This window comes from Hipposideros armiger, unplaced genomic scaffold, assembly GCF_001890085.2.
Source record: "Hipposideros armiger isolate ML-2016 unplaced genomic scaffold, ASM189008v1 scaffold_314, whole genome shotgun sequence".
In the NCBI taxonomy this organism is placed as follows: Eukaryota; Metazoa; Chordata; class Mammalia; order Chiroptera; family Hipposideridae; genus Hipposideros; species Hipposideros armiger.
Window position 1 is genome coordinate 1,204,425 of NW_017731664.1, and position 27,266 is coordinate 1,231,690.

The 27,266-nt window shown below is 43.3% G+C and overlaps 1 protein-coding gene across 3 annotated transcripts in view; it reads left to right on the forward strand.

The window, feature by feature from the left end:
* Positions 1-261: 261 nt before the first annotated feature.
* PAK3 (p21 (RAC1) activated kinase 3) overlaps positions 262-27,266 on the forward strand; it is a 362,804-nt gene continuing 335,799 nt past the window's right edge. For all 3 annotated transcript variants that reach the window (XM_019660229.1, XM_019660231.1, XM_019660232.1), the window contains exon 1: positions 262-628. The gene's annotated coding sequence lies outside the window, so the exon portion shown is untranslated. The remainder of the gene's footprint in view (positions 629-27,266) is intronic.

Consider the following 27,266-nt stretch of genomic DNA (forward strand, 5'->3'; position numbering starts at 1 on the left):
CACAATACAATGCGATGGTGGTAGTGACTGTCCTTGGTCTCTTTCTATCCTCCATGGCTATAGGCTTTCCATAAATGTGTGCAGTGGCAAGCTACCAGTGCCCAGAAACAAGAATGAAGGAAGGGGTGTGGACGTTTATGTCAGTCCTGGGGCTCTGGTACTGAACTCCTCCCAGCCCTAGGTTTCTCACCCCCAACCCCCACCCCCCTGCAGGCACAGTCAGGCTTGGGAGGCTGAAAGGGTTTCACTTCCGCCTGGCTGCAGGAACCACAATTTCCAGACTAGGTCGGAATTGGAATAATCACAGTCAAAATACACCCAGATGCTCTCACACACCCAGACGCGCGCGCAAGCCGGGGCCATGGGGCGCACGTGAGCCTACGCCCCGCGTGCCCAGCCTTGCCTCTCGCCAGAGCATTCTCCGCAGCTGCCACAGAAACAGCCTCCTCCTATTGCCGCCGCCGCCGCCGCCGCCGCCACCGCTGCTGTGTCTCCTTATCCCCTCCAGTCCTCCTTCTTCCCCAGGTTCCTGCTCCTCCTCCCATCCCGGCGCCTCCAGCCTGGCGGCGAAGGGCAGAACCATCAGCAGCGGCTTCACCTCGCTCTCGCCAGGAAGAGGCTGGAACAGGTCTGTGGGGGGAACGCTTTGTTGCAGGCTGTTGGAGCGCCAGTGTCTCGAGCTGCTGGGAGGGCACGGGGTGGACTTGAGGGTAGATTATTTCTCCGTTTTGGGTCTTGTTCTATGAATAGATGGGATGTGATGGGGTGAGAAGGCAGCTCGGTCCCTTTGCCAGTTCGCTGTCTCTCTCATTTCATGGTGAGAGAACACCGAAGCTGCCTGGACTCCTGCCCCTGCCCACCCCTAAAGCTCTCTTTCTTTGCGCCCTCACTCCCCACATCCACTTCTCAGAGCTAAGCTTTCTCACGTTCTGGGAGCTCATGATAGGGGCGGGGAGAGATGGATGGAGTCAATCCAGCGGGGCACCTGGGTGCATGGGGCTTTGTTACATACAACAAAAACCAGTCCTCACCAGCTTCCAATTCCAAGCTAGGCTGAAGTCTGCGAGGGGTGCGGGGTGTGGGCCGGGCAGACTATGAAAGTGAGAAAATGTGAGGGGGCACTCCCTGTGTGTGACACGACACACAGGAATGCAGTGGTGTGTGTCGCGGAGATGGTGCGGGTTTTCTGTGGGATTCAGTGAGTGTGAGTTGGAGTGATGAGTGTGTGTGTGTGTGTGTGTGTGTGCGCGCGCGCACGCATCTGCGTGCGCGCGCAATGGGGCTGGGCTACTCCTGGCATTAAATGTCCTTGGGTATCATCCCATGCCAAGCCAGATTGCAGTAATATGCAGGCGGATCAGGTCCAACCTGTTTTGCCCACATTGGAAGGGTAATGAGAGTTTCAAAGTGATGGAAATCCCCCCATCCGGGGCTGTTGCTTAGGATATTATGCATGTGGAAATTTCTAGACAGCTTGACCAAGTCGTAATGACATCGTTATTGTTCTCCCAAAGATGCCCAACTTTCTTAGCAGGCTTTCCTCTCTCAGCCAATGAGGATCCAAAGCTGTTATAGTGATCCCTGCAGTAACGCCCCCCACCCACCCTTTAAATAGTGGATCCTTATTTCTTCTTTACTGCAGCGATATTAGTGGTAGGCTAGGATGTAGCTGTATGCTTAGAGAAAAAGGAACATATTAACTTCAGCTCTGTATTAGTTGTGAATTGGGTTTAGAGGTTTTTTTGTTTTTTTTTCTTTCTTGAACCATAGGTGTGAATTGGTTTGGTCGTATTTTTTATCAAAAAAAGATCAATAACAAGGAACAAAACTGCTAAACCTTCTCTTTGACATTTTTATTTGTGGTTTTAATAAAATATTGCTTTATTGGGGTCCTAAAATATACAGTTAAGGATAGTGATCATTCAAACAGCCAACATTTATTAAACACCTGCTATGTGCCCTGTAGTAATGTTAAGTATTGAAAGTATAGAAATGAATAAATGAATAAAAAATCATCTCAGCTCCCAGGGAGTGCACAGTCTGGTAGGCAAGATAGAGTGTGTAAACAGATAATTACAGTAAAGTATGACAAGGGCCAGGCAGGGCACTGTGAAAGCATGGAGGGGGGATGCCTGACTAGGGGTGGCGTGTATGATCAAGAAGGGCGTCACAGGATAAATGACATTTGAGTGAGAATTGAGGAATTAATTCACCAGGTGGCTAAGTTAAAGGAACATCTTGTCTAAAGGCAGAGGGGTCCTAGTTAAATAAGGCTACAGGGGGTCCTCAGAAGTGTTACTGTCACATTCTCATCCAATTCAGAATGAATCTCCCTGGACTTGGATAGTGATTAAGGTTGAATCCAAATAGAGCTAGTATTGCAGATTGATAAGGATCAGAGCACATCCCATCTTAAGAAATGTCTTGCTCATTTATTAATAGTGTGTTTTGCTGTAAGCAAATATGGTACAGGTAAATATGGATTTATAAGGCAAATAAACTAGAGGCACAGTATTCACATTGTAGAGTTTATTGCTTTATAAAAGGATTCATAACCAGATCATCTTAAATAATAGTGCCCCATGACCTTTACAGTGAATATTTTTACCCTAAATCCATTTACACAGAATTTTTCACATAGCCAATGTATGGTATACCAAAGAAAGGTACACCTGTATTACATTTACATTTTGCACAAAAAGTTACCAATTTTAATGGAGGCCATAGTGTGGATGTTTAATAAATACTGTAAGAAAATATGAAAATAGCATTAATATTATAAATATTGAATCCATTGTCTGATCCTTTATCACTTAAATTGTATATAAAATACAAATGAACCTGGACAAGGTCTTCAGAGATTTTTGCATTTTAGGTACTTTTAGTAGTGTCACTGGTAATTATTAATAGCATAAGATTCTGTCCTGTATGTTAGTTTTGAAATGGATGTATAATGACTACTATAATACTCATGCAATTAAGCCAGAACAGGGGCACATTCCGAGTGCTGATGAATGGCACTGAAAATGAACCTAAGAAATGGATGATTTCTACAGGACGTGCCCTGTGGGCACAAAATCATGCTAGTTAAGAGCCTAAACTCTCAGGGCTTGGACCAGAATCCTGAGCATTTCCTCCCTTAAATGAAGACCAAAAATAGCTCTGGGTTCTATTTGAAAGGAATTCCAGCAGAAGTAGGTGAGCTTGAATGGACTTCCTCCCTAATCTGACCAATGCTCTTTGACAGAGTAAATGATGGCCTGGGGTCCTTTGGACTCATCAAGGTCCTTTGTTCACTCATCAAGGTACATTGTTCCTGAGCATCTCCTCCCTTGAAGACCAAAAATAGCTCTGGGTTCTATTTGAAAGGAATTCCAGCAGAAGTAGGTGAGCTTGAATGGACTTCCTCCCTAATCTGACCAATGCCCTGTGGCAGAGTAAATGATGGCCTGGGGTCCTTTGGACTCATCAAGGTCCTTTGTTCACTGGCTATCAATACCACAAAGGATCAGGCAGTATTTCTAAGAAACATGCCCACAGTTTGAGCTGGAGTAGAATTTATCTGTCTGCTGTGCCAATACCCAGATCAGTCTAGTGGCCAAACCAGTGCTTCCCAATGTGTCTTTTAAAGAAGGCTAGTTCCACAAGTGTTATGCACATGTGCACGCACACACACGTACATAGTTTTGTGGTCAAGTGTAATTTGGCAGATTCTTGCTTAAACAGAAACAGGTTTATTTACAGCAGGGCTTCTAAAGGCCTTTACTAGGCTAATGTATACAGAAGAGAATATGCAGTGGTTCCCAGATGTATTTGCCCACAAAACCTAGTGTTCCAACAAGCATTTGGCTGGACTGGTGTTGAGAAGAATATTTTGGGGGCAATGCTGGGCAAGATAATTTCTTGCTGAGTTCAGAGGCTTTTAGTATCTTGCTGGGTAAACTTGATGACTCCTTCACTCCTCTCGGCTTTCCTTTCCCCATGTGTAAAACAAGGCTGATAATAATCATTTCTCTCACCAACTGTGATGGTGTAATGACAACTAAGATAGCATCTCTGCAAGTATTTTGAGCTTCTTAGAAAAAAGGCTCTGTGTAAACTCAAAGTTATGAAAGGGAAGTGAAGAATTAAGGCAATTATCCTAATAATTCAGGCCCAAATCCTGTCTTTCTCTACTTTCTTGGGCAGACTGCCTCAGTTCTCTGCTCTGCTTTGACTAGAAGGACCTATAGTCATTCAACCTTGGGTGATTCAGTTCTCTGGACTTATTTCCTTTCACATCCTGGACATTTCAGTGTGGCCTTTAATTTCCTGGTCCAGAGGAATCATCAGTACAGCTTTAAGAAAAATCGCAATTATCTGAACACACCCTACTGACCAGAGAACCCTGGAGGTGGGAATTAAGTTTAGTTGGAAAGTTTCTTTTATCCTTTAGACTTATTCCCTTGCAAGGCCATCTTGGAAGACAGCTGCTGCAGGGTTCATCTCCAGTGACTTCAACACCCAGTCTGGGCTGGAACCCTGTTTCCAAGAAAGGTTTCTTGAGCAGTTTTTGGAGCTCATTTTGCCAATAGGAAGGTGTGGCCATCTTTAAGAAAATTTAAAGGCAAAAGAAAAAGCACTCATGTGCTGATTGAACCTTACTGATTCCCTTGACTCTTCATTAATTCCCTCAACCTCTTTTCTTTACAAAGTGCCTTGAAAGAAGAATGGAGTTCTTTTTTTTAAATTAAATTTCATTGGGGTGACAATGGTTAGTAAAATTACATAGGTTTCAAGTGTACAATTCTGTAATACATCATCTAAATATCACATTGTGTGTTCAGTTCTTAAGAATAATCATTGAAAACTGGGTTTGGGGTAGAGACTGATGTGCAGCTTTAGATTTACTAGTTCTGCAGTGCTCTACACAAGCTTCAGTTGCAGTAGAAAGGATTTAGGTTTAGCCACAAGAGAAAACTATGACTTTAAGATTGTGATACTGCAAAGTAAGAATGATGCCATTCTCTGTTCTGGAAAGTTTAGTGGCAACTCCTGTCCAGTAGGTGAAATTCATAGAATGGTAGAGCTGAAAGTGGCTTTCGAAGTTTATCTGGTGCAAACCTGTTTGGATGAGGAAAATGAGGACCAGAGAAGTGAAGTGATTTGCCAAAGGTCAGAAAACTACCACATGACAGAACAGAAGTCATCCTAAAGGTTAAAACTGATATCTGCTCTCTCCTAATGCTCTTTCTACTAGACCAGGGGTCAGCAAATTTTTGAGACGGAAGAGCCAATCTGTCCCTTGAAGTTTTGTGAGGCCTATAAAACAAATGAAATCACCATTATGTGAATAATATCCTTTAAAAAATTTTATAAATGGAACTATGATAGTTTTATTTTGATTTTCAATTTTACTTCAGAGCCACATGTACGTACCAAAAGAGCCGCATGTGGCTTGCGAGCTGCAGCTTGCCGACCCCTGTACTAGACCTAGCTATCTTCTTGTTTAGCTCAGTGTGGGTTGGCTCATTCACGGAAACTTGGAGGCCAAGTCCAGGCCTGAGTTGTATGGGCTGTATGTGGCAGTTTTATCAGAGGGACAGGTTTCTAGTGGAACCCTAAAAGAGAGGGAACTGTCCTTTCACCTATCTCTATTCTTTTTGAGTATAGGGTTGTCTGAGTCACCAAGCCAAGCAGCCAGCTGGAAACCTAAGGTCAGGGTTTTCTGCCTAGATACACACTGTGTGATTCAATTATCCTAGTCCCTTTACTTTGGTGGTTATTAACTTATTTTGTGGACCAAGGACTTCCTTGAAAGTCTGATGAAAGCTATTGATGCACTTCCCAAAGAAGGACTCACATAGACTAGCATGTAATTTCAGAGTCATTTAGGTCTAGAACTCCTGCTCTCCTGGCTCTTGGTGTTGGTACACCGCCTAGGGTCACTTATAGATGCTCCCTAAATACTAAAGATTCCCAGAGCTGGGATTGTCAACCTTAGCTTGGAGGGTATTGGAAATACTGAAATGAGCCTTGTGCCAATTAGACTGGGAGACGGGGGTGTTAGGGGGGAATTTCTTTAGGATAAAAGACGGGCATTGAATATTGGACTTCAGGTGAAAATAGAACAGGAATGGAAATGAACTAGCCATGTCCTTTTCTTCCAGCCTTATGAAAGAGGTGTGGGGGGAAGGAGGCATGGCAGGAAGAATGGTGGGAGTTTTGGATGGATGGGAGAGTGAGGTCATTATAGAAAGGCTTTCAATCATGCCATAATTGTATGAAATGAAACTCCTCTAAAAAAAATGTGACAACCATTCCACTTCTTTCCAGTGTTTCTTTCCCTAGCTCAATTCTAAATCACAAAAGCTCATTGCTTTGGATATTAGAAATTGTCTTAGATGCTGGAACACCATGTCCTTGAAGAGGACATTTTCAGAGGCTGGGAGTGGGAGCTGGACATTGTGGGGGATTGCACAGTTTGCCTCACTTCTTGTTTAAAAAAAGCATTTTTATGATCTAAATAATATATGCTTATGCTTGTAAAAATAGAAATATGAAGTAGAATGTTCCTGGCCCATCCACCACTGATCCCCTACTATGTTCACAGTTTGGTGTGTATCATTTTGTGCATGTTTTTATGAATATTCATATATATATTCATGTGCATAAAATAAAAAAAATGTGTGACCAATGTCCCACATGTTCTACAACATGCTTGTCACTGAACTATATGTCAGAAGGTCTTTTACTGCTAGTATACATGTAGTTATTTCATTTGAAAAAATAGTTGCATGATACCCTTATATGATTGTGACATCATTTCTTTAATCTAACCTTTATTGATGAATTTTTACATTATTTCTATTTTTTTAAAGATTTTTATTGGGGAATTGGGAGATGGGAACAGTGCTGGGGAATTGGGGGAAGGGGAACAGACAAGTTACTGTCCTTTTGTTCTTCAGTCTAGTTGTGAAGGACGTTGTTTCACTGGCCCAAGTTGGCACCATCATTGTGCTCTTCCCGGGTGAGGCAGATCAGTCGCTGGCTTCTGGACGGCCGCTCACTGTGGCTGCTGGCCGCTCACGCTGGCTGCTGGCTACATACGGTAGCTCATGGCAACCCACTGCAGCAGGGGCTGCAGCCTACGCCGTCGCCAGCGACTCATGGCAGCCCAGCTCCAGGTTGAGCTGTTGTTCAGCATCTTAGCTGTGGAGGGCAGTGTCACTGGCCCTCATATGTGGGATCCGAACCGGGGCCCTCTGGTGTCCAAAGCCAGTTCTTAACCATCGCGCCACTCGGCCGGCCCCATTATTTCTATTTTTAAAAATTATTAAATATTGGTGCATTATACTCCTTTTACATGAATTTCTGCATACTATTGCAAGTGTTGTGGTAGCATAAATTCACAATAGTGAAATTGCTGGTTCAGAGTTTGGTTTGCCCATCTTTGGTTTTAATAGAGCTGCCTAGATTGCCCATCAGGAAGGCTACAGCAACTTACATTCCCACCAACAATGGCCATTTCTCCATGCTCTTCCTCACTAATTTCAGATATTATTGATCTTTTTAGTCTTCAACAATGTGATAGCTGAAAAAATATTCTTTTTATTTGCATCTTTATTGAGAACAAGCAAGGCTGAACATCTTTTCATATGTTTATTGCCCATCTGTAGTTCTTCTTTGTTGCTATTTCATATTCTTTGCCTGTTTTTCTATTGAGTTGTTCTTTCCGTTTTGATAACTAGAATCTCTATATATTTCAAATAGTAACTATTTAACTGTTATCTATGTTGAAAAAATATTAAGCATTTTATTGTTTATCTTTTAACTTTGATTTTAGTGTCTTTCATTGTACAGAAATGTTTGAAATTTTAAAAAATCATAATATTCACTCTATTTCTTTATGAGCCATCAAAGAATTCCACAGTGCACATCCTTGGTCTATATAATACACATTTGGCTAATTATTTCCTTAAGATAAATTCCTAGGACTAGATCTGTTCAGCTAATTTTTTCTAGATATTGCCAAATTGCTCTGTAAAGCGTTTTTACCAATTTACACTCCAGCCACAGTATATAAAAGTACACTCTCCTCCTCCTCTTTATGTCCTTTGATAATTCAGGTTTTGCTTCTAAAATCAATTGCTAGGCAGGAATTCATAGTTGGCACCACAAAAGGCTTGGAACAGAAATCCCTAACTGCACATGAAACACATGTAATACATGTTTCACCTTTAATTATTTAAGCAAACATGGTATTTAGTTCATTTCTGGAAATGTGTCGAAAGCATTTTCCAACATCAAGTTTCTCTAAATTCACTGTGAAATGAATGTCCATGTAGGGTCATTTCTGCTGGCCACAGGCAGAGCAGTAGACAATGGTGAAGTAACTTTAGAGATGTACCACATAAGACAGTTGGAAAAAAGCTACAGCTGCATCTTCACTGACCTCTGAGGTCATCTAGACTGGTTCCAGAATTTTCCAGAAGCTGAGTGCTCAGTAGGAGTCAGCTTCTGTCCTACATGGCATGGTGCAAAGAGGACAAGTTTGAAGCCCTCCCATGAGAAGTTATTCTAACAAATAAACAATGATGTCACTCTCTGCAAAGGGAATAGTGGCAAACAGGTACAGGTGTAGATTTTCCTCTCCTTCTGCCTGGGCCTCTTATATCTCTTTTCTGCCGACATCCAGATATGGTCAAGGGAAATTTGGTGTTTGCTTTAGGCCAAGAATAGGGTCTACAGATTAGGGAAAGATGGAAATGAGAGTGGTTGTTTGTGTGGCTTAAGAGCTACCTTTGTCTGAAGAGAGTCAGTAGCAACCTTGAAATCCCTTGGGGGTGGCAGAGCAGTAGAGGGAACATGAATGATTGGTGACAGTTGGTATCTTCTTTTTTTTAAAAGATTTTTTTTAATTGGGGAATTGGGGGATGGGAACAGCGCTGGGGAATTGGGGGAAGGGGAACAGACAAGATGCTGTTCTTTTGTTCTTCAGTCTAGTTGCGGAGGACGTTGCTTCACTGGCCCAAGTTGGCTCCATCATTGCGCTCTTCCCGGGTGAGGCACATCAGTCGCTGGCTTCTGGATGGCCGCTCACTGCGGCTGCTGGCCGCTCACGCTGGCTGCTGGCTACACACGGTAGCCCATGGCAATCCACTGCAGCAGGGGCTGCAGGCTACGCCGTCGCCGGCGACTCATGGCAGCCCAGCTCCAGGTTGAGCTGTTGTTCAGCATCTTAGCTGTAGAGGGCAGTGTCACTGGCCCTCACATGTGGGATCCGAACCAGGGCCCTCTGGCATCCCAAGCCAGTTCTTAACCATTGCGCCACTCGGCCGGCCCGGTATCTTCTTTATAGGTGGAGAAGACACATCTGGAAAGGACAAATGCCCTGAGAGTTGGACATTTCTGGAAAAGGCTCTGGATAGAATCCCCCACCCCAACACTTGCTAACTACAAATTGGGCAACTTCTCTCCCCTAGGGATAGATAAAGGTGCCTTGAAAGTGCAGATTCCTAATTTGATAGATTTCCAAATGCCCTTTGTACCTACCCATCATTCACTTTACCTAGTGTGGTCCATAGAGAGCCTGACCCGGGATGCATTTGAGCTGTCAGAAGATGGGTGGGTTATTATCCTCAAAGGAATAATTTGGATTATTTGAACTATTGATAATTATGGTTTGTAGTTTCCCACTTAATCTCAAAATGTTGGTATTTGGCAAATGGCTTTAGAGCCTATCTATTTGTTTTTGTTTGTTTTGTTTTTTAAAGGTTTGGAATAGAGTGAGGATAGGTCACAGAGGAACTGATGGCCAGATAAAATAATTATTAATCTTTGCTGTCTTTAAAAAATAATTTGATTGTTAAGCTAATGAATGTCCCATATTAAAGTTTGGTGTCTCTTCTTCAATGCTGAATAATTTAAAACTGAAACATTATAGCCACAGACATGGTCTCTACACATAAATCATGCGATAGATTTCTCCTTATGGATGGTCGTAAAGAGAAAGGTCATATTTTAGTTTATTTTTAAAACTATGTTGGATGCTTTTAGTACAACTGGGGATTGCCATGTTTTGTTTTCTAATGAATTATTCTACAAAGGTAGCATTGCTTTTAACTCTGATTAGAACCAGGAGGGGACGTATTTCTCCATACTTAAACTAGAAAGGAAAATCTTATTAGGAGGCAAAGAGATTCAGTAAATGAAGCTTACAGTGAATTGAGAAGCAAAAGACCTGGGTTCCAGTTCTGGTTTTCCTAGTAATTAGCTGTATGACCTTGAACAGTGCTTAAATGTCTCTGAGTCCCAGGCTCCTCACATACAGAATGAGAACAGAGCTAGTAATAGATTATCTATATCTATACTCTAGTGCTTTTCATTTAAACAAAGCATATTTGTCTCCATTTCAAAGCTTGCTTTATGACAGAATCACTTGGGGTTACTTTAAATAATATATTTGAATCCCCACTTTGACCAACTGAATCTGAGACTCCAAAAGTGGACCCAAGAAATCTATCTGTTAATTAGTTCCTTAGGTAATTCAGAGAAAGCTGTAACCTCCTCCCATGGTAACTTGCAGGAGACAAGATCCCCTGGGCTTTCTGGCCTGAGAGAATGAAACCATTCTCCAAGGTGGTAATGTCCAGGTGTCTCAGTAACTCTGGCTTAGAAATCTATGATAAGAGACTGCATTTAGGAGGCTGCTTTTTGACCTAATTCCCTGGGGCTGGTTTCTGCATAGGTGAGTGGAGAGCAGAATGTTCTTTTAATAAGAGCAAATGTGGATGAGCAAACTGACCAGTTATTCAATAATGAGCATAGTCCATGCCATTTGTCATACAATCTTCAGTAGAGGCGTTTCTGAGAAAGGGCAAAGTGGTTTCCAGAACTCTTACCCTTTCTGCCCAATCTCTCCTTTGAATCTCGTTTGAAGTTTCTATGCCTCCTTTGACTTTTTAAACTTTACTGTTTCTCTTCCCTTCATTAAACACACAGTGTTGTAGTGGCTTTTCTTGTTTCATGGGATTTCAACACCCTAGCTTTTTATGCCCTAACCTCCCTCTACCCCCACCATTCTTTAAGCACCTTCTCCCCACCCATCACCCCTCCCTTCATCACATCACTGATTTGTTTTCCTTCAGCCATAGGCACTCCATCAATACTATCCTGCCCTCTAAATGCCTAAAGGAAAGGAGTCAGTGTCACTGTCCACCACTTTGCCCCACTTATTTTCTTATATCTCAGCCCTCAGTCCTTTATTTCATTATAGGGGAAATCAGAGCTAGAGAAATGCTTCACCAAGGAAAACTTTCAGAGACAGCAAGTCTTCCTTTGTATATATAGCTACCCTTCGTTGAGTTGTGTGCCAAATACTGTGCCACTCTCTTGGCATGCATTATCTCATTGAATCCTTTCCACAACTCTACCAGGCAGGTACAATTAGTATTCTCATTTTACAGAGGCGAAAACTGAGGCTAAGAATAGCTCAGTGACTTGCACACATTCATTCTGCTGGTGAATAGCAAAGTGGGTCTATCTGTCTGGTCCTGGAGCCTGAATGGTTAAATAGAGTATTCTGCTGTTAAGCGTTCCCCACAGTGATAAGGCTGTGTTATACCAAAGACAAATGTATGAAGCAACAGATTTTCTTGGGTGTGAACAGTCTGAGCTCTGAAGAGTCTGAGTAACTTCAAACACCAGGAAAAAAAGGGAGTTGGTTTTAGTGGCACAGTAACGTTGCCAGGGCTATTATGTATCATTGTAGGGGAGGGGCTGGGAGACTAGCTTTGATTCTTGATAACTGATAGATAACTAAGTAAACCTGTGACATTGGCATTGAGAAGTAAATTCCTGAGACCCCTGTGACTATTGTTAATTTCATAGATCATGGGGATGTGGAACATACTTTTTATTTTTCTCCTTCCACTCCCATCAGGAAGCTGGCATGAAGGGTATACATGTCCAGTGGTCACGAGTGACTTCCTGGACACTCTCAGCTAAAGGCGGACTGCATAAGGTGAGATAGCCAGGGGGAGGGCCCAGAATAGGGTGAACAACAGTCGTGTTGCCTTGGATTTGTGGGTTTTTAGCTCACCCATGTCCTTCTTGACTGATTCTCATTATCAAGCTTGCAGCATTGTAGCAAGGGATGTTTGGCACTGATCATATGGACTCATTGAACTTCTGAGCACAACATATCTATGCACAGGGAGTTCCAGTATATAACCACGGGACCAAGTCCATCCTCAAACCCTAAGCTAATCCTCCATTTGAAGGAGCCCAACTTTTCACTTTGAATGTAGTACATGCATCAATTTAACATTGCTGCATGAAAACATTTGTTTTCTGTTTTCTTGGCTCTTTCCTAGAAAGATCTTGTAGTGGTCATAATTTCTTTTTTTTTAAGATTTTATTGGGGAGTTGGGGGAGGGGAACAGACAAGTAGCTGTCCTTTTGTTCCTCAGTCTAGTTGTGGAGGACGTCACTTCACTGGCCCATGTTGGTATTATCATTGCGCTCTTCCCAGGTGAGGCAGATCGGTCGCCGGCCGCTGGACGGCTGCTCACAGCAGCTCTTGGCAGCTCACGCTGGCTGCCAGCCACTCATGCTGGCTGCCAACCACTTACAGTAGCTTATGGCAGCCTACTGCAGCTTCACTGCAGCCTACACTGCCGCCAGTGACTCACGGCAGCCCAGCTCCAGGTCGAGCTGTTGCTCACCATCTTAGCTGTAGAGGGTGCAGCGTCACTGGCCCTAATGTGGGATCCGAACCAGGACCCTGCTGCTCAGAGCTTGCGTCCCAAGCCAACTCTTACCCAACACGCCACTCGGCCATCTCGGCCATAATTTCTTTAAAACCCTCTTTTAAATTGGAGTTGTCAGATGAAGACCTCCTCCCATTTTCTGAAGTGTCTGTCCTCTTGTCATTTCCGGTCATGAGAGTCTATATGCATCAAGGTCTTGTAAGGCCTCTGTCACTTGCTCCATGTCTAATGCTGGACAAGTCAGTTTACCTCTCTAGACCTTAGTTCTCTCATCTGTAATGATCCCAATTCTCCCTTTTCTATGGAGATATTAATATTAGACCAATCAGATCATTGCAAACAAATGGTTCAAGACATATGATTGTGGTTGTCTTCAGTTTTACCTGGCAAAAGAGCTTGTTTGGAGAAAAAGAGAAGGTCGTGTAAGGTTAGAGGTCTAGGAGCTGGAATCATTTCGTTAAGTTCAAATCCCTGTTTTATCTCCTACTAGCTAAGAGATCTTGGAAAGCAGCGGTTCTCAACCTTCCTAATGCCACGACCCCTTAATACAGTTCCTCATGTGGTGAGCCCCAACCATAAAATTATTTTTGTTGCTACTCTATAACTGTAATTTTGCTACTGTTATGAATCATAATGTAAATATCTTTTTGTTTTCCGATGGTCTTAGGCGACCCCTGTGAAAGGGTCATTCGACCCCCAAAGGGGTCGCGACCCACAGGTTGAGAACCGCTGTTGGAAAGTTTCTTAACCACCTAACAGCCTTAGCTCTGTAAAATGGAAAGAGTAATAATTGTACCTACTTAACAGAGTGATGGTATGGAATCGAAGAGATAATACATGTCAAGAGTCAGCCTTATAGTTGGTGCTCAACAAATGACAGCTATTTATTATTATTATTAGTAGTAGTAGTAATAGTAGTAGTAGTAGAACATGAAGCTGTATGGAGAGGTGTGAGTACCCAGGCATTTTGGTTTTTTTTAACCCAGGCATTTTAGACAAGTCACTTAATCTCTTTAAACTTCACCTGTGTAATGGTGCTAGTAATAGGAGCTACTTCTTAGTATTTTTTTAAGAATTAACAAGATAATTCCTGCAAATCTCTCAGCACACTGCCTGGTACATAAAATTGTTCAAAAAGGTATTGTTATTATCAGTCAGTTGTCAACCTCTATGACCATGTAAAAGCCTTTGGTCCCTGGCTTCTCAGTGTCTGGGCCATCTTTGGGCCTCACTCGCACCCCAGCAGTGGTTTCTGATGACTGTGAGGTATACATTGTTTGGGGTAAGCAGAGGAGATGGCCTTTTTGCATGGGGACCTCCTGAGACTGAGAGGGCTTCCTGCAAAAGCACTGCACGGTGTCACATGGGTTGCTTCTAGCCAGCAGCCCTCTTCTAGGAGTGAAAATGGTTCACAATGTAACAAAGATGGGGACAAAGCAGACCCTGCTTAGCAACTCCCACAGGAGCCCAGCCCCATGCAGTACAAAGTTCTGTAAGTTGCCCCTCCCACACCTCCCCTGGCAGCCCCACTAGCCATGCATTCCCTTCTGGCATTCCTCCAAGACAACAGACTGGCGAGCCCCGTGACTTTTCCCCACATAATACCTCAAGTAAGGCAACCAGATGCTACCATAGAGGCAATTCCTACCTGATCAATAGAGCTTGGAATTGAGCCCTGGTGACAGGGCTTGCCTTAAGGGGGGGGGCCACCTCCCAGGGTATATCACCTGCTACAGCATGGTGACCAGGCAAACTGCCCACTACTGGGTGTGTACCAACCTCTGAACTTTTCTCTATACATTAATTCTTACATCTGAGGCCCCAGAATGACCATTTTGGGCATATGCAGTCCTCATTGGATTTCCCAGTTTATCTGCCTTAGTTCAACCCTCATTATTTCTTTCTTAAACTATTCAATATTATTGTTGCTGCTGTTATTTATGCTATTAATATTGGTAATAATAACTCACATTTGAGTGCTTATTATGTGTTAGGCGTTATGCTAAGCATTTACATGTATTATTTCATTTAATATCACAACCCTGGGAAGTAGACATTATTAGTGTTCCCATTTTACAGAGGAGGAATAATAATAGTTAACATTTATTGAGTGCTTACCATGTGCTAGGCACTATGCTAAGTACCTTATATGTATTTTCTCATTTAATCCTCATAATAACCTTACGAGGTAGGAACTATTATTATTACTAGAGGTATCTGTTGGCCTTGAATAAGGGTCAAATAGGAACCTTGATACTTTCGGAATATTCAGAAGGGATTGCATGACCCAATAGGACATTTTTGGTACTTTGACAAGCAGTCCTTCCTCACCACCCCTTATACTTTCCCAACAACTGCTTGGTTACAGTAAACATTGCTCATTCTGAATCCTGCTGGGGCCCTGGCCCTGGCTGGAGGTATGAGGGCCATACCAACCCTAACTGCTTGCAACAGGAAAGAAGTAGTGCATCCTGCCCACTCTGGATTGTTTTGGGGATAGCTGGGATCAGGCTAGGGTGGTGGCATGGTGGAAGTTACCAAATAAAGGTCACACTTCTTGGCCTGGAGTTTTAGGCTTTTACTATATGACTATAAATGACTCTAGCATACTTTTCTAATAGTGTCTACTTGACATTGATCCCATCTTCCAGCCACACCTACTCCTACCCCAAGAACACATTTTGTACACTAATGCCCATTTCCATGCCTTTGCTCATGGTGTTCTACTGGTTCTTCTCCAAAAATCCTTCTCAGACCATCTAACTCCTTTATGATTTCATCCTTTCATCCCAAGGACACATATCAAGCATCTATTATATACTAGGGATTTAGAATATGATTATAAGCAAATCAGACATAGGCACTGCCCTGATGGAGCTAATGGTCTAGTGGAGGAGACAGACATTAAACAAATAAATCCAGACACATATAATTGTAAGTTTAATAAATGCTATGAAGAAGAACAGGGTGGTGTGAGACAGAATAACAAGGGAGGGAGACTTAATTTAGATGGGAGGGGAATCAAGAAAGGCCTTTCAAATACCATATGATCTCACTTATATGTGGAATCTAAAGAACTGAATAAATGAGCAAAGTAAACAGAAATAGTCTCAGAGACACAGGGGAAAAACTGAGGGTTGCTAGATGGGAGGGGGGTGGGGATGAAGGAGAAGGGGAAGGGATGAGACAGCATAAATACGTAACTACAATATTGCCACAGGGATATGAAAGACAGTTTGGGGAATATAATCAATAATGTTGTAAAGATTTTGTAGGGTGTCAGATGGGCACTTGTCTTATTAGGGAGACAGCATCATGTACGGTGTAGATGCTTGACCACTGCACTGTACAACTGAAGCTGAAGCTGAATCATGTTGTATATCAACTATAATTTAATGTATATACATATAGTCATGGGATATGGAGTATAATATAGGAAATGGAGTCAATGAAACTTAATAGATATATATGATGTCAGAGGGGCAATAGATTGGGGGAGGGGGTTATCACTTTGTGAGCGGTGAAATGTATAACTAGTACATTGTTTTGTACGCCTGAAACTGATAATTAAAAAAATTTAAGTAAGGCCTTTCTGGGGGAAGTGACATTTAAGCTCAGGCCTGAAAGATGAATAAATATTAAGAGAATTCCAAGCAGGGGAACAACTTGTGCAGACACCCTGAGGTGGATGTTTGCCATAATCAAGCAACTAAAAGAAGCAGTGAACCAGGGCAAAGGTTGGAGACCATGCAGGGCCACGCACGTGACAGTAAAGAGTCCTCTTTACGCTGAGTGCAGTGGGCAGTCACTGACATGTTTAAGTGATGGATCAAATTAATCAGATTCGTATTTTTAAAATAGCACTCTACTATACAAAATTGGACGGGAAGGTGGCAAGAAGAGAAATAGAGGCAAGATAGGAGGCCAGGACAGTAGTCCAGGAAGAGAGATGCTTGTGGCTTAGATTAGGGGGTGGCAGTGACCATGGAGAGAAGCAAGCAGATTCAGGATACATTTTAGAGCCAGACCCAAAATGACTTGCTAATGGACTGGATATGCGGTCTAAGGGGTGGGAGCAATCAAAGAAGATTTCCATGTGTCTGGCTGGAGCAAAGTGGATGTCAATACCACTGATGGACATGGGTTATGTGTCCTGAAGCAGATACAGAGTTTAGCTCTCCTGTGCCACATTTGGTCTACAATGCTCATTTAGCATATATTCTATAGTACTTTGTTTCGATAACAGTTAACTAGAGTATATTTATTGTCTCCCTAGGTAGGTTTTAAACTCTTTGAAGACACTGACTATGTCTTACTCATGTTTGGATTCCCCAAAGCACCAAAGATATAATGTATTGAAGACTGACTGATCAATTAGCGGAAGGAACTCCTTTCTCTTTCAACTTTACTCTTCTCACTAAGGCATCAGACATGACTCTGGATTAAGCTTTTTTTTATGACATACCTCGAAGAGATATGTGCATTGATACAGATCTTTGAACTGCATTTGCTCATTAATCACATTTGAGCAATTGCTGCTGTGTCAGCATTATACAGAGGGCACACCTAACCTTGGTCCTCAGAATATCCTTCAGCAGTGTGGTAAAGGCTGTGTTCACAGGAGAATTGTCTCAAGGGAGTATGCAGGCTAGCTAAGAGTGGGCAGAGTGATGATTAGAAGTGGCCTAAGGGCCTCAGTTGTTCATGCAAGTGTAGGCCTTTGTGGCCATGGGCTTCAGCATGTGGTATCTGAAAGCACATCTTATGAATAGCATGATATAGAATCTTAGACTCAGTCACAGAATAGACCAAATATAGCTGCATTACCATGTCCAAATAAGACAAAACCAAAAGGAGGCACCCTATTGTAGTTTTTATATGATTCTTGCAGTTTTATGGAGTTGTCTGATCCTGCAGTTCTAAAGTAAGAGCCCAGGAATCTGCATTTGTATAAGAAATTGAATATTCTGTACTGAATAAGAAATTCTTGTGCAGGTGACCCCTGGATCACACTTTACGATGTCCTGGCATCAGTGATCTGGAACTGAAAGCAGGTACAACTAGCTCGTTGGATACAACCCAGCCCATTCCTGCTCCTTCTTTAGGAGAAAGTTCACTTATTCTCAGGAAACCCAGGAGCTTTACCCACAGTTATAGACATGCATGGACACCCAGATGGGTCACTAAAAAAGAGATATAAGACTCCCAGAATTGGAAAGACCATGAGGCCAGAATCGATAACATTGCAGCTACTCCTGGGAACTGACTGGCACTACAGCTCCATTTTAGGGAAGGCCTCAAGGGGATATTATGTGATGAGTGATTCTACAGAGATAGCACCCTGCCCAGTACTCATAATCTTCTGAGGTTGCTTTTCAGAGAGGAGCTGAATTGGGCCTTGCTCTGTACTCTAGCACCCAACCAGTGGTGTTGGAGGGGGATGACTGGGTATTTAACATCTCAGTGGGATTTAGGGTACCTACTAGTGCCCTGCCTCCAGGTACACACTGTAGGGGACTTCATCCTGGTCTCGCTAGCCCAGCTCCCTACCCAACCAAACCTTGTGCTGCATTCACCCCCAATAGCCTGGACACAATGGAAACCACCTTCCTCCTTGTCCAGTGGTTTAACTCTAAGCAGCTCCATCATCACTGCTCCCCACTTCCCCTGCCTTTCACCTCTCCTGGTGGAGACCTAAGACGTATCTACACACAGCCCGTAGCAATAAACATCTGGGATCCATCGCACGTCCTGTGTTTCAAATCCACCCGAAGAAAAACTGACAGGCAGTAATCACATCTCCACCCTCCGCTCCCTTGGACCTGGGTGTCCCTTCTGAATTCCCCGAAGCTCGAACTAGCACTGGGTGGTAGCCAGCACCTCCCCAGTTGCTTCCAACTCTGGGACAACTTCACCCCCAATGATTTTCTCGCAAAGGGGGTCTACTTAGAATTTTGAGACCTCTTAATTCGTCTTAATGTGTTTCCTTTCATGCCATCCTCTACCACTACCCCAAATATAAGCTCCTTTCCTCTCCCGGGGCATTTCATTCCCATACATGTTTATGCTTTCTCTTTACACTCCATGCTCTCTCCCAGGCTTTTTGTCTGTGCCCTTTGAGAGCCATGTTGCACTTGAACAAACCCCTGGCCCTTGCCCTCTTGCATTGCTATCTGCCCAGTACATCATGGTGCTGGCTACACATTAGCATCACCTGGGGAGCTTTTTAACAAGGACTGAAGCCTGCACCCCCATCCCCAGAGATTCTAACAAGTGGCCTGAAGTGGAGCCTGGGCTTCTGTACTTTTTAAGAGCCACTCAGGAGATGCTAGTGTGCAGCCAGGTTTACAAACCACTGACACCTGGTTGCCTTAACTGACACATCAATTCTCTTGCAGTTTTATCAAGTGAAGGCTTGCTCATTCTTATGGGTTGCACATACCCCAGAGCTGAGGGGTGCTGTCCACACAATCCTATTCCCTGGCACTATTTTTAGGCCTTTTGTGTCCATCCTAAAAAAAAAGATAACAAAATTAAATAAAAACTAAATTTATTGTTTTTAAAAATAGGTTGTTTTTAAAATAAAATGAAATAAATGCTCCTTTGAGGCACATGCCATCTATTCCACCCACTATACTTTTTTGTCAGCTCCTGTCCTCTTTATTCACCCACAGTTTTCCTGGGCTTATAATACCTGGTTTATCACCTTCCTCTCCAGCCTGAGTCCTGCCGTTATCCTGGATTACTTTTATATATATATATATATATATATATATATATATATATATATATATATATATATATATAATTTCATTCAACATCCTATACTCATGATTCCATCATTCTTTAACAAATATTTATGGAGTACCTGCTTGTTGGGAAAGGGCGAGGAGAACAGTTTCTAGGCTCTCAGACTCCTGTGAAGGAGTGTTGTGAGCGGGTTCTAAGAGAGCAGTTCCCAGGCGCTCAGCACCACATACAAGTGCTAGGAGAGAAGTAGAGCCAGGCTCTCGGCCTCCCATGTGAGTGGGTTCCCATGGGAAACTACTGGCTCGACTATGTTCCCATGCCCACTCGGACCACCTGGATGCTTCCCCCTCCTATAACCCACTGGCTGTAAGCCACCTTTGTTCTGCATGCTATTTAACTGTCAGGGGTGCCCCAGCAGGCAAGGTTGCCATTCCAGGGTCTTCACCGACTGCCCTAGAGAATATACCTGTGGTCCAAACACTTCACCTATGGCTCTGTTGTCTTTTTTCAGCCTCACTGAATTGAAGGACCTGCCAGGAGTTGAGCTCCTGCATTACACTGCTATATACCAGGCACTGTAGATGCGGTGCAAGGGATATAGTAGTGAACAAATGGACAGATATCCCTGCTGAAGCTGAATTAGTGAGGGGAGAGTAGTAGGTGAGGTCAAGGAGGCAACATGGTGCCACGTCTTATTGATCCTCGTAGGAAATTGTATGGATTCTGGCTCTTTACTCTGAATGAGATGGCGAGCCATTTGAGGGGAGAGCTCTCGCTATAGAATGAGATAGGGTCTGACTTATACCGTAGTCACCACTTCCTTGGGCTCACTTATCGCCACTCACCTTCATCTCTACATTGCTTTGATCACTTGTCCCTATTGCCAACCCCTGTATGTTGTCATTGTCCCAAACCACTGAAATTGTAAACTCAAGTATTATGATCCCAAGAGCTTACACATCCAGCTTCTTCATTCTAATTATACTTTCTCACCTCATCTAAATGTGTCATCTCTTGAATCTGCTCAGGTCTTCATGGATATCAGTTCTCCTGGCTTCTCTTCTTTCCCTCTCCCTCCTAAACCCCATAGTACATTTCTTCCATTAATTCTCATGTGTCAGTTTTCTTGTCCAGATAGTCTTTTTTTTTGTTTTTTAAGATTTTATCAGGGAATGGGGGGAGGTGAATAGCGTTGGGAAATCAGGGAAGGGGAACAGACAAGTTGCTTTCCTTTCTGTTCTTCAGTCTAGTTGTGGAGGACGTCGCTTCACTGGCCCATGTTGGTATTATCATTGCGCTCTTCCCAGGCGAGGCAGTCGCTCTCCGGCCATTGGACGGCCAATCATGGCGGCTCACGGCAGCTCAAGGCAGCTCACGGCAGTTCACGAAAGCGCATGCCAGCTGTCGGCCAGCCCAACTGTATCCTATGCCGTTGCCAGCAACTCACAGCAGACCAGCTCCAGGTCGAGCTGTTGTTCACCATCTTAGCTGTAGGGGGCACAGCATCACTGGCCCTCATGTGGGATCTGAACTGGGGTCCTGCTGCCCAGAGCTGGCATCCCAAGCCAGCTCTTAACCAACGCGCCACTCGGCCGATCCCAGATATTTTTATACTACAGTAGTTCAGCAAAGTCCAAACCATAGATCATTTCAGTGGCTCTTTGTCCTGGCTGCACATTAAAATCACCTGGGGCACTTTAAAAAAATATGCTTGTGCCTGATTTCATTGGTCTAAGATGGGGCCCCATTGTAGGTATTTTTAAAGCTCCCTCAGTGACTCTAATGAGCAACCAGATTGAGACCTGAATTAATCCAATATCTGCCTCTTCCCTTTCTATACCTCAACACATGAGCAGGAAACCAATCTGAATTGTTCCCTTAAAACTACTTGGAAATCACACAGTGACTTAGTAATCTACATCTCACATTCATCTCAGTACTCAAAACAAACTGCACCACCCTCCTCCAGCTTCCAAACCCACTTCTGTGTCTGTCACTCTTAGAAGATGGCTTCATTTTCCATTTCATAGAGAAAATAGAGGATTCCAGGACCTCAACCTCTTCTCTGCTGCCTCAAACCTAGAAGTATGTTTGTCCATTTTTATTCTATTCTCTCCTCTGCCTCTTCCAAAGCTTTCCTCTTTTTTGTAATCTTCAACATCTTTTTTTTCAACATCTTATTTACCATTGGCTCACTTCAAAATATCTACAATCTCTTTTATCTTTTAAAACCTTCTTGGGCCAACCGAGTGGCACGTTGGTTAAGAGCTGGCATGGGATGCCAGCACTGAGCAGCAGGGCCCCAGTTCGGATCCCACATAGGGCCAGTGACACTGCCCTCTACAGCTAAGATGGTGAACAACAGCTTGACCTGGAGCTGGGCTGCCGTGAGTCGCCGGCGACGGTGTAGGCTGCAGCCCCCGCTGCAGTGGGCTGCTACAAGCTACCATGTGTGGCTGGCAGCCAGCATGAGGGGCTGGCAGGCGGTGTGAGCTGCCAAGAGCCGCAACCAATCTGCCTCGCCCAGTAGGAACGCCATGATAATACCAACATGGGCCAGTGATGCAACGTCCTCCACAACTAGACTGAAGAACAAAAGGACAGCAACTTGTCTATTCCCCTTCCCCAATTCCCCAATAAAATCTTTAAAAAAATAAAATAAATAAAACCTTCTCTTCAACCCCATATCCTCCCTCTCTAGTTACTGTCCTATGTCTCTCTTCTTCCTTTCACAGCCAAGCTTCTTTAAAAAAAAAAAGCCTACTTAGTCTGTCTCCATTGCCTTCCCTTCCATTCATTTCCACAGTCCACTGGAGTCTGGTTTCCGCTCTCATTGCTCTCCAGAAATATATTTTGCCATGGACACCAGTGATTCCCCACATGACAAATCTAATGAACATTTCTCGGTCTTTTACCTTACCTAGTGTTTCTGAGTCATTAATTTATACTGCCTACCTTTCTGAAAATTTCTTCTCTAGTGGATTCCATGACACTATTCTTTCTTGATTCACCTCTGACTTCTCTGGCTGCTTCTTGACCTTTTCTTCTTTTTCCCAGAACTGAAATATATGTGTTCCCAGGAATCAGTCTCCCCCCCCTCACTCCTTACTATTATACATTTTTTCTTGGAAATTTTATCCATGCCTGTGGCTTCAACTATCACCTACATGTTTATAACTTCCAGATATATACCCCCACCACAGAACTCCCTCCTGAGTCCTAGATCTTTTTATAAAACTGCCTATGGGTTGTGTCTGCCTAGAAATTCCACTCAACGTGTCCAAAACGGAACTTGACCTTTTATATATTCTGATTCCACTGAAACAGAAACGTGAGTCACCTAAGATTCCGCCTTAATTTCCCTCATTTTCCACAATTACCAATTCCTCCCAAATCTATCTCCAAAATAACTATCCATCTATTTGCTCCCTTGACTGTGACTTCTCTAGATTTTAATCGTCTCTCATCTGGACCATTACAATATCTGCCTAACTGGAATGCCTGGCTTTATAGTAACCTCCTTTAAGTTGTCTTCCAAGCCTGAATAATCTTTTTACCATGCAAAATTTATCATGTACTTCCCTCCTCATATGCCATTAATGACTCCCAGGGACTTACAGAAGTGGTTTTTAAGTTATACTTCATGGATTCTCATGTGTCTTTTGGAGTGAAGATGAGGGGCAGTGGGCTGAGCGGACTATATACCAGGGCCAAATTCCTAACTTAACTAAGGCAACTGTGCTTTGTGTCTGTTTTTTATTCTGGGCTTCTGACAACTGTCGGGAAGGTCCCGGAGAGCAGTTTCCAGGCTCTCGGCCTCATGTGGAAAGGTGCTGGCTTGTTTATTAGATGGCCATCAGCTGTAACCAGTTGACCATTAGCTACTATTGTTTTGCATATAACTGTCATGGCTGCGTTAGCAAGCACAGGTGTCACAGATGGTGCAGATCCTACTTCCTGTGTTTCACTGGGCCACCAGCAAGGCTGGTGCAGGAAGACCCCCTGTTGGGGTATTGACAGATATTTGCTACTCTTGTCTCAACCAACCGTCATCGAGAATATAATATAGTGGTATGAACCCCCTGTCTGTGGCTCCATTGTTGTTCCTTTATGGCCTCACCGAATCCTGCATTCATCTGCCTGGAACTGAGCCCCAGCATGATAGGACATTTGCCATTAGAGTAAAATTTCTACAGCAAGAAGAAAAATTTGAATGCTGTTGACTTTGATCTTCAGCACAAACGCTAATAAGTTCTCTGTTTATCAGAAATAGAAGAGTATTTCTTACATCAAAAGTGTGAAAGCTTCATAGAGCTGTGTCCAGGAACAGTGTCCCCTCCAGATATGTAAATTCGGTTGCCAATCCTTGATGCAGGCAACATCTCTGTTTCACTTCAGATAGCAAATTACACACTGTTCCATAACTTGCATTTTTTCCATTTGACATATCTCTAATATATTTATAAGTGATTAAAGAGTCTTTTTTTAAAGCTGCAGAATAGTCCACTGAATCAAAGATTGTTACATATTTACTTTGTGAAATGAAATTCTTTTCCCTTTCTCAGAACTGGGAGAACGTTATGACATCCTGTTCAGCCCCCATGCCATGATCTCAGTAGTAACTGATTCCTAGTGAGCTTAATTCTCAGAGAAGCTCATGGACAGTGGCCCTTATTCACTCTCCCAAACTGTGATTGAGTTCAAGCTGTAGGCTTTTCATCTGCATTCAGGAAAGGGGACAATGTACACCCTCACTTATAAAAGGAAATTTTGGCATTGACAAATCTGGTGGTTCCCAGTCACATGCTGTAAAAGTAGTCTTAATTTATCTAGTTTAGAGAATGTTCATGGGTGAGTCATCTGTAACTATACCGTAGCTTGATCTTAGCCTCTAGTATCATCTCTCCCTAACCAAATATATGTGTGTGTGTGTGTGTGTGTGTGTGTGTGTGTGTGTGTGTGAAAACTGCTATTAAGTAAAAACACTGAGCTGGGAATCAGGTTTTAATGCTGATTGTGCCACCTAATTTACTCTAAGACCTCAGGCAAGTTACTGAAAAGTCCTCATCAGAATAAGAAGGATGCTGGACTAGATGGTTTCTGGGCTCCCCTTCAGCTCTGGTACCCTGAATCTTTGATGCTAGGAGATATCCAGTGTGGAAATTCTTTGAAAATTTCAAAGTGCTATATCAATGTGAGGTATTATTAATTTAACCTACTGTTTTAAGTTCCCATAGCAGCAGCAGGAGAAGGGGACTTCCTGATTAGTATATGTCTGGGCAAGTCAACATCTGAATCTTCTAAAGTTGGCAGTGTACTATTCTTTACTGGCAAGTAAAATAATAAGAGCCATTATTTATTGACAAATGATCATATGCCAGCAGTATCCTAGTGACTTTCATATACATGTTTGCTATTCACTCACATTAAACCTACCATTATTTTTGCCTTTTTACAAATGTGGAAACTGAGGCTCAGGGAAGTTAAGTAATTTGGTTGAGGTCATACACCTAGTAATTGACAGAACTAAGATGTGAACCATGATTTTTTTCTGATTCAAAAGCTGAAGTGCTTTCAAGTATGTTAAAATCTGGGACTCAGGGCCTTGTTTTCTAGTTCAGTATTTCTCAAACTTTACCGTGCAGATGAATCACCAGATCTTGCTAAATTCAGATTGCTGATTCACAGGTTTGGGGTAGAGCCTGAGCTTCTGCATTTTAAACAAGCTTCCAAATGCTGTTGAGGTAGCGGGTACATGGACGAAATATTTTGTGTAGCAAGGGGCTAGAAGTCTTTCTATAGAAATTGCCTGGCCTACATTCCCTCTGGAGCAGGGCCACACAGGCTGTGCCCTGTACAATTCCAGAGACCACCATTTGCATTATAACCCCTGTGTAGCGTACCTCCTGGAGTTGTGTACTGTGGGTGCTCCCACCCTGGAGTGAGGGAACATGGTAAACAGTTTTTACATCTACCGACTTTTCCTCCACCTGGGCCAAGTCTGAAGAAAGGAAATTGCTCTTTCTCCCACAAATGAAAAATTGATCAGTGCAGTTGAGAAAAGAAATGCAAAGGCAGTCTGCTCACAATGAGGGCAAGATGGGGAGGAGGGAGAAAAGGAAGCTGGCTAGCTGGCTGGGTCCATTCTTATGTTAACAAAGCCCTGATTCCAGGCTGCAGCTGCTGCCTAGGCTGGAGCTTGAGCCATTCATAGCAGCTTGCTTTAGAGTGCCAGACCCCCAGAACAGGTGCGGTCCCAATTGTAATTTTGTGCAGCCCTGACTGTCCAGACAGGGAGCTGATTATCACTGTGAATCAGGGATTCAGCTTCTCCTGAACAAAGGGACCAGCCTTGAGACAGCTGTCTCTTTGGGCCAGAGTGAGATTGACAGCCCCTCAGGCCATGTGGGCCTCAGGGAGGTGACATTGAAGTGGAAAGGGGCAGAGGAAACTCAGATCCAGGTAGCAGTTCTTCTGGGACAGGTCAAAGCGTGGGCTGGGATCTTAAGCCCACAGCCCCCAAGCAGGAGATCAAAACCTATTGAGATATCTCTAAGCTCCCCTTCTCTGGTCGGGGGAGCTGCTGCCTTGAGCAACCCTCCACTTTGGTCTGAGGTCAGCTGTAGTGGCCAAAGGCATACGAAGGCCAGCTGGCTATCATTGTCCCCTTTCTCCTCTGCTCAGCCTCAGTACCAGGCTTTGGGAACAAGAAATGCAGTTTCTATTCACAGAAAGGCAAACCTATAACACTATGGTTAAGAAGACCAGCTCTAGGGTGAGGCAGCCTGTATTCAAATCTTAACCTGATTACTGACTAGCTGCATGAGCTTTGGCAATCATTTGATTTCTCTAAGCTTGTTTTGTTACCTCTCATAGAAGGAGAGCAATAAGACCTCGGGCAACTGTGAGGATTTATTTTTAATATTAATTTATTATTAATAATTATAGCTAACACTGAGAAGCACCTACCTACTGTGGACTAGGCACTCTTTTATGCATGTTATATGCTGTAATTCACAAAATCTTCAACATAACCCTATTAGTAGGTGCTCTTATTTCCCCAATTTTATAGATGTGGCATGTGAGGACCAAAAGCGTTAAGTAACTTGCCCAGGGTTACACAGCTAGTAAGCAGCAGAGCTGAGCAGTAAACTCATTCGGCCTGCTCCAGGGGCAACCTCTTAAGCACTATACTTTATTTACTTGACTGCACAAACTCACGTTAGTAGAGTGGTCAGCACAGTGCCTGGCACACGTAAATCCTCAGTAAATAAGGCTGGTTATGATTCACTCACCTGATGTAGCCTTGCTATTTCAATGAATGGCTAAATATGTGTCACCTAAAAATGGAATCTATTTTTCTAATATGATCTTTGCTGGGCCCAGGACTCTAGCTCTTCACGCACATGCAAAGAAGGATAGGACAATTCATTTTGCCTCTTGGTTTCACAGACCATTTTTAGTGCCCAGAGCAGGTTTTCATCTCTACCCACCAAACCTCTTCTTCATTCTCTAGCTCCTTCAGGCCCACTGCTTTCCCCCAAACCTTTATCTCTATAAATTTGATTCAGTTAGTATGTCAAAGATAGAGAGGGAGAGTATGAAGTAGGGAGGTGAGGAAGAATTGGAAAGAGAAGGAGAAAGAGGAGAAGGAGGAGGAGGAGGGGGAAGAGGGGGAGGAGAAGAAAAGGGAGGGAGGTGGCCAGAAAGAGAGAGAGAGAAAGAGAGAGAGAGAGAGAGAGAGAGAGAGAGAGAGAGAGAGAG